The sequence below is a fragment of the Erpetoichthys calabaricus genome, chromosome 14 (assembly GCF_900747795.2).
Source record: "Erpetoichthys calabaricus chromosome 14, fErpCal1.3, whole genome shotgun sequence".
Lineage (NCBI taxonomy): Eukaryota > Metazoa > Chordata > Cladistia > Polypteriformes > Polypteridae > Erpetoichthys > Erpetoichthys calabaricus.
In genome coordinates, this window is record NC_041407.2 from 72,017,676 (window position 1) to 72,026,952 (window position 9,277).

The following is a 9,277-nucleotide window of genomic DNA, read 5'->3' on the forward strand; positions in this document are numbered from 1 at the left end:
GGTATCTTCAAATATAACAGGATTGTTTTTATTGTCAAAATAGATTAGAACAGTCATGATATACTGTACATGCTGTTTCTATAATTGGAACATTTTTAATAAATATTCCTGAAACTTCATTGCCTTTTAATTCAACTATTGGAGAAAAGACAGAGTAGAGTAAATACTTTATTTACAGCTTACAATGTCACAACATTGTTAGAGAGAAAGTTAAAATATTAATTTTATTTAAAGTGAGCTAACAATTGTAAACCATTTATCAAAATTAACCACAATGACATCATGTTGTATAACATATTTGGTGAATATAACTGAAGTTTTTCAAAATCAGATAATATGACTTTTTCAAGTTTCAGACGAAGTTACTATCCTAGTCAACAAAACTCTAAATCTATTAAATCAAAACTGGCCTTCTGTATTTTTAATGGCATAAAGGAATCCAAAAGTAATAGTTCACTAAATATGGCACTGGAGGCTGGTGATGTATTACATGTTGATTAGCACATAAAAGCAAACATTGTTATTGTAAGCCTGTGTAAAAAATAAACTTACAGTTCTGATTTAAATTACAGTTCCATTTTTACCACAGTGTAAATTTCTTAAATCATACCCCCCACTAAACAATGTGAAAATGATGGAAACTTGAATATAAACACTAAAGTTTTGTATTGGTTCTCTAATGAAACCTTTGGTCTCATTAGATATCTGATTTTGAGAATCAGTATTTTTTTCTGATTATTATTATCAGTTGTTAATGTCTAAAATGAAAAGTATTTATCCAGTCTTTGCTGAGAAACACAATTCTGCATAGTTTCCCAAGAAAGAACATTTTTTTGAAAGAGAAATACTGCTTTCTTTTCCGTTACCACTGTTGCCAACTGCAAACAAACAGAACCTTGTACACTGTACTTCATGTGACACGTTTTAATAATGTAATTTAATGGTTCAAAAACAATTTAAATGAGAATAACATAATATGACATGCTTTTTAAATGACTTTTACATTATTCACAAGTGTAATGCTCTCCTTATAATACACTAATTACAAAAACAACAAAGTCACAGTGTTAACAATTTTAAAATTAAAAATAAAGTAAATAAATGTGATAGTACCATTTACATAACTTCAATTTATTATTTGTTCAATGATAAGCATAACCTCCAAACTAGCAACTACAGAATGGTAAACAACAAATTCACTTGAAATTACTCTTGTATGCCTCTTTTTGTGGAGATCACACAATGTTGATATTAATTTGAAGAATACTATAAAATGTTATATAATAGTTTAAGTTAACTTAAGCTTTAAACATATCTGTCATAACTGCAAGAAGTTAATATGTATGGTAAAACTTCATATTATATACTGTATTATGTACTGCAAAAATGGACCTATTACACATTTACTCTTATGTAACAAGACCATAACAAAGGCTTCTTTTGGTGTTCATAACACTTATAAAGCATCAATAATAAAGATTATTCATCTGTGCAATGTGGCCTACAAAAATATATTCACTTTGGAACAGCATGAAGTGGATTAAGTGAGACACATGTCTCTTGATATTGCATACTTCATTATAAGATCCGTGAATCCTTCATATTTCTAAGTGACTTTAAAGGAATATCAAATGCCACACTTCACTGTGATGAATAAGCTATTCACTTGATGCCTTAATTAAGACTAAAAGAAACCTTTGTTAAGGTCTTGTTACATAAGAGGGAATGAGTAATACTGTAGTTGCAATTTTGCAGTATCTAAACTAAAGTGTTACCATATGTATTTAACTTTATATAAAATTGTCTTTTTTCTCAAATATATACCATACTATACTATATGTATAATACTTTACCTTTATTTGTCTGACTTTCTAGTTGTTTATGTTTACACTGCATTCTGTTAAAGAGGTAAAATAATGTAATTGGCATTAATGAAATTATTTGTTCTTTGATTAGCAATTTCAGTTCTGGAGTATAATTAGTTTGAGATTATTAAACAATGCCACCATCATCTTGTGCTCATTTTTAAACTCAATATTTATCCCCATTTTTTTGTCCAGAATTACCTAAAAAAAACAAAAATGAAAAAAATGTTTAATGTTAAACTTATGCAAATAAAAAAGATGCGTAACAATTACATTTATTATGGGGCTGCATTGATAATATTTGCTAAATATATATTTGTATATTTTATGTGTCTCTGATGGACTGGTGCCCTCACTGCCTTGAATTTAGTGATGAAGTGGTTCAAATAATGAATGGACAATATAGGAAGTGCTCTTATTAAAAATATGAATCACGTAAACGTCAAGAAAATGACCCAAAGAGCATAATTAATTCTATAGTCTTCCTTTTTATGTGTATTGTATTGTCACAAGGAGCCAAAGCCAAACATGACAACATTGTCTGAAAAGGAGACGACAGGTTCCACACAGGCTCTTATTGTTAGGTCCTATTAAAAAATAAAAATACAAATTAGGAAACTTTAGAATTTGGATGGACTCAGAAAGATCAAACATTCAATGACTTGATTGACATTAGCAAGGACTTAAATTTGTCAAGCGGTGTTTCTGAATTTGTATAAGGCCCTTGAACCTAAAACCTTTCTAATAACTACCAGTAGGTGGCAATATTGGACGCAAGCGTATTTCCTTACAAAATTCTGTAAAACACCATTTTCACTACTTGATAGACAATATGGATATGATTTCCACAAAAAGAGCCATACACTATCTTCATTATACTTTTTATGCTAAACAGTTACAAGACATACTGAATTCAATCTCTAATTGGGGATTAATAAAGTGTCTATCTATCTATCTATCTATCTATCTATCTATCTATCTATCTATCTATCTATCTATCTATCTATCTATCTATCTATCTAATTAGCTGATTATATGAAACATTATAATGTGACTATGATATTTGCATATATATTTGCATTTTGGGTACATTAAAAACTACCTGCAATGTATCTGTTTAAATCAACCGTACAGATCTGCAAAAACACAGTATGTTTTAATGTAATTTCCTTGGTATTTTGCCACACAGTCCAGCATTACAAAATAAACTGTGTATTTTCAGAGTAAAAATAGTTTTGGCAGGTTAGCTAAATACTTGTTGTCTGTCACGTTGATTTCTTTCAGCATCTTTGAGTTTAATAAAGTCTGTACTTCTTATATGCTTTCATATCACACTAACATTGTAGTACCACACAAATGCAATGCACTTGCATGAACAAGCCAATTTTGTTTTTTGTTTTACATATAAAGTAACTGTTTCTTGTTTACTATCAGTGAAAAGTTCTTTTGTTTTAAATTCAACAAATATATTACATTATATTAATATGTACATGCATACCAGGGTGTTTGGCTATCATTCTTTAATGTAAATTATTTATGTACTTTAATTATAGTCACAATTTACTCCTGTACGATCCTTTCATTCCTGTTGCAGCACAGGTTTTTATATACATTAGTACATTGTGTTAACAGTGTTTGCTTTTGTATATGATACTGTGTTGTTGGAGCATGAAAACCATAAAGCAAATCTGAACATTGACAAATACTATCTGTTGAATAAACCATTCTATAACCTATTCAGTATGTATAAATCACACTTGTAAAATTGTACTGATAATGAGCTATTAAGAGTTTAATTTTTATTATTACTAAAAAAAAATTGTGAGCTTCAATGTCTTCAATCTTTCAGCCATTTCATAACCTGCTACTGTTTAAAATGGAATTTTTAAAATCTTTTTTTATTTGTGAGTTCCAGTGAAAGCCTACACATACAGAAAATGAATAAAGGGACCAAATGTGAATTATTATAGTAGTGCCCTTCTATTTAAACAAATGTAGCATCTACAATCAACAATATGAAATAAAGGTTTTACATTTCGTATCTGTTTAATGCTACTTAATGAAGTGGTTCAACTGGCACAAGTAAGAAAAATAATTTTACAAATAAAAAGAAACTAAAAAGGCTTCAGGTTTCTTCACACCGTCTGTGGGCTACAATGTTACAATGCCCTTATATTAACTGATCATATTGATATTTGTTTGAAGAAATGAACATGAAAATCTGTTTTTTGTTCATGCTAGACACATTTTAAGTAGTCATCATTCTACATAATAATCCGTTTCAAGAAGATGTAAATGTTTGGTGATGTTCTCTTACCTTTATTATTTCAATGAATGCAGTTTTTATATGTGTATTTTTGATTATTTACTGTTCTTTTTTTAATAGTCAAAGGTAATGCTTTTACACCAACAGAAATGAATGCAGTGTTCTACTTTTACTATCTCAAAGTCACATGCACAGACTAATTATTATATTTTCTTTTCTTCCGCCCCCATTTTCTGCAAAGCTCTCTCTCTCTTCCTCTCCCATTTTCCAGGTTTACTCTCCTTTGAAATGATTCCTTATACATCCTTCTCATACACCAGTCAGACCACCTATAATTATTTCTGTTGTCTTAAATTTTTCTTTGACAATTTCCTCATTTGTCTTCTCATCTCAGCTTCTCTATAATTTATGTAATGAAAATTGAAATGAAGCAGGTGATTGCAGTGACATTTTTAATAAGCTCATGGAAAGAAGTCAGAAATATTACCTGTCACTGACTCACATTGTGTGTTCGTATGAAGTTATTAAAAAGGTATAATGGAACTGCCTCTGTCCACTTCTCTACTAAACTTTAAATTTGAAAACAATCAACTGACTACCCAGAATGTGTCGTGAATATTAAGAAAAACATATCCCAAAAAATTGGCTTTTTCTTTCCTTTAACTCCTCTTCAGCAATTACTTGTTTATAACCGGGGTACACCCCAGTCACATAAGAGGCGTATTGATAGGCAATAAGCAACTTATCTTTGAAGCAAATAAGAACAAAGTAAGAAAAAATGTAAACATTAAAAATATTTTTTTTTCCTATGGATTTTTGCTTTTTATTATACCTTTCACAATCTCTTACAAGCTGGCTGCATTCCTTCTCTTATGATAGAACTGGTGTATGCTTTGTCAGACTGAGATCAATCACTCGGAAGTAGCTAGAAAGTCCATCTTTATTCCACACAGTATATAAAAACTATAAACTGATAAATGCATACAGCTTCTGAGGTCACTTGCTGGCAACAGCGCTAAGGCCAAAAATGAATTGAAATTGAACACTACAACCTCCCACTCGCTGTCACTCCTGAAAATCATAATTAAACATTGCAGCCTCTTCTCAAAAGGACCTACGGTGGTTTAATCTTAGAAATGCAGCTTCATTTTTTCCATCGAGTGCCCTTGTTCTCTGTTTAGTGTTACATACAATCAGGGTTTTGTTTGTGAACATGCAAACTTTCTATAAATATACTTTTTTGTAATGTTTTGTAACAATTGCTTTCCTAGTAACTGTATGTGTTACTTGCTGACCACAATTAGACTAATTGAAATACAACTTAACAAATATCAGAGTATTTTCTTTTTAACACACTGTGAAAAATGAAATTGTACAGTTTGCTGTATGGGTAATATGGTTTTAAAGTTTTAAATAAAAGAATGTTTTATAGTACTGGTGTGTCCTAGAAATCTGTTGCTACTGCGGTTTGTATGGAACACTCAATCTTATTGGGTCTGCTTGAAGTATTTCTAAAAATAAGGGCACAGTCTCACCAAGAAGGTGTTAAAAGTTCTTTTAACACCTCAGTTGCGAATCAAAGAAAGGAGTTCAGGATGTTAATTATTTTGAATTGTTTTAATTAATAATTATTTTCTTTTTCTTATAAAAGTGTAATTTCCACTTACTCTTGCATAAGTTGATTTAGTACTGATCTAGATGGATATTCTCATTAAACAATCCATACAGTATATTAGAACATTAGAACAATCTCGATGAGAGCAGACCATTCAGCCCAACAAAGCTCGCCAGTCCTATCCACTTAATTCCTCCACAATCACATCAAGTCGAGTTTTGAAGGTCCCTAAAGTCCTACTGTCTACCACACTTTGTTATTAGCTTAATCCAACTGTCTGCGATTCTCTGTATGAAGAAAAACTTCCTAATGTTTGTGTGAAATTTACCCTTAACAAGTTTCCAACTGTGTCCCCTTGTTCTTGATGAACTCATTTTAAAATATCAGTCTCGATCCACTGAACTAATTCCTTTCATAATTTTAGATGATTCAATTATGTCACCTCTCAATCTTCTTTTGCTTAAACTGAAAAGGCTCAGCTCTTTAAAATCTTTCCTCACAATTCATCCCCTGCAGCCCTGAAATCAGCCTAGTTGCTCTTCTCAGGAATTCTTCCTGCACTTGTATGTCTTTTTTTGTAGTATGGAGTCCAAATCTGTACACAGTACTCCAGATGAGGCCTCACCAGAGCATTGTAAAGCTTGAGCAGAACCTTCTAAATTTAGAAAGTATTCTGACTCTTTCACATTTTTCACATTTTGCTATTTTGCAACCTTGTGCTAAAATTATTTAGATTCATTTTTCCCCGATATAAAGCAACACCCCAGAGTGAGACAGCAAAAAAATGGATTTTACATATTTTTCCAGATTTATTAAAATCTGCCAGTGCTACTCATCTAAGGCAGGTTGAAATCTAAGAAATTAAAGAAGACTTCAGCATTAATGTTAGCAGTAAACTATGCAAAGCATATGATTTCCATCTATTGGAATAATAAATGCAATGCATTTCATTACTAAAAATGTGATGCACCACTTTTTAGAATGACAGACATTGCAACTGGACAGACGCACAGATACAGTAGATACAAAGACACTAAAGGTGAATAAAACATTGAAGCATCACATTGACACGAGAATTCAGACCTTTTAAACAGTACTTTGTTCAAGTCCATTTATTCAATGATTGCAGCCTGGAGTCTACTTGGGTTTGACATGACAAACTTAACACATCTGAATTTAGATATTTTCTACCATTTTTCATTGCAGATCCTTTCAAGCTCTGTTAGATTGTATGTAGGCCTTCTGTACACATCTATTTTCAGGTGCCTCCAGAGATGTTCAGTTCTGTTCATGTCTGGGCTCTGGCTGGGCCTCTCAAGGACATTACCAGGGTTGTCCTTATGCCATGCCTCTGTTGTCTTTGCTTTGTGCTTAGGGTCATTGTCGTATTGGAAGGTAAGCCTTCAGGTCAGCCTGAGGTCCAGAACACTCAAGAGCAGATCTGCATTAAGGATAGCTCTGTACTTTTCTTCATTTACCTTTCACACAACCCTGTGAAGTCTTCAAAGCTCTGATACTGAAAAGCAACTGCACAATATGATGCTGCCACCACCATACTTCACCATTGAAATAGTATTGCACAGGTTATGACAGTTGCCTGGTTTCCTCAGAAATTATGCTCATCTTGGTTTCTTCAGACCAGAGAACCTTGTTTTCTTACAGTCTGAGAGATCTTCAGGTGCCATTCTGCAAACTTCAAGCAGGCTTCCATGTGTCTTTTACTGATGAAAAGCTGTTGTCTGGTCATTATGTCATAATTCCAGGTCAGTGGAGTGTTAGAGTGATGGTTGTCCTTCTGGAAGTTACTCAGGTTCTCTGGAGCTCAGCCAGAGTGACCATTGGGTTCATGGTCACTTCTCTTACCTTGGCTTTTCTCATAACGATTGCTCATTTTGGTAAGGTAGCCAAGATGAGTCATGGTTATCCCAAACCTTGTCCATTTACAAATTATGGCGACCACTGTGCTCTTGGTAACTTTCAAAGCTGCACGATTTTTTTGTAGCCTTCCCAAGCTCTGTGCTTTAGCTATCCTGTCTCTAAGTTCTGCTAGCAATTCTTTTGACCTCCTGGTTTGTTTTCTGCTCTGATGCATGGTGTCATCTTCTGTTGACAGGTGTGTGCCTTTTCTAATTATGTGCAGCCTATTGAACTGACCACAAGTGGACATCAAAACGGGTATAGAAACATCTGAACGATAATCAATAGAATGGGAAGCACTTTGACAGATTTCAAGTGTCACAGCAAAGGGTCTGAATACTTCTGTCAACGTGATATGTCAATTTTTTATTTTTAATAAATTTTGAAAAAAAAATCTAAAAGTCACTTTTTGCTTTGTCATTCTGGGATTGTTTGATACAGAACAAATGAGTTTAAATGATTTCAGCACAAGGCTGTATCATATCAAAATGTTAAAAAAGTGAAGGGGTCTGAATACTTTCTGAATCCATTGTAGTTATGACTAACAATGATGCAACTGTCTTTTTGTCACTTGACATTTGTTTAAGTTTTTGTTAGGTGACACAGTGTTGCTGCCTAGCAACCTCAAAGATTCCAGTCACACTGTGTTTAGCATTCTGCTTTTAAATTCATGGGGCTTCATCAGTTACTCCATTTTTCTAACACATCCTGTGTTCCTCTTAAGTTATCAGCCCAGTATGAGAGAGAGCAGCCATATGCATAATGTAAGTGCATCTTGCAGTCTGCATTTACACTACCAGTTGTCAATGTCCAAATCAGAATTAGAGAAAATGTCTGTCCCCTTTTCTATTATGTTTAGGTTGCACAGTCTAAATGTTGCACAGGCAACACAGGCAGTCTAAGTGTTGTGAATGTGTTGTAACACAGTTCACACTTCAGGTTTAAACACAGATGAATGTTCTTTCATCTGTCAATCTACTTTTAAGGAGCAGAGATTGTTTTCTAAGAATGATGAGACAGCACAGACCAAAAATGTATTAAAAATCTTGTTGTCTTACTGAACCACTGACTGCTCACCTTGTCCAACATGATTGTTTTAAGGTGTTGCATGAGGCATGAAAATGATGTCATCAAGCCATAATTCTGAGCAAAAATTCTTTGAGGGGTTAGAATTGAATTCAATACCATAAAAAAATCAGTTAACAGGGTCTTGTCAGGGTTCTGTGTCATATATGTACAAAAATTAGAATTGGTTCACATCGGAGTGGCAGTGTACTATGACCTATCATCCCCTCCTGGGTCTGTCCATGCATTTGTGACTGATACTTTCAGGACAGGCTCTAACTTACCCCAACCCAGTAAAGACATCCATTGGCAAAATGTCTTTAAGCAGAGATTGTAATCACCAGAGAGTTAACTTTTAAATGACTAAAATCTCCAAACACCATGTAAAGTAAAATTAAGTGACTAGCTACCATTTTCAGTTCACAAAAAAAATGAAATAGTTGCTCTCAGATTATGTGTTGATATACTACCGAATGCATCAACCTATTCCTTTGTAAATACAATGCATTTTAGGAAAACTGATTTTGCTGCTTTTAGTAGAAACAGGTT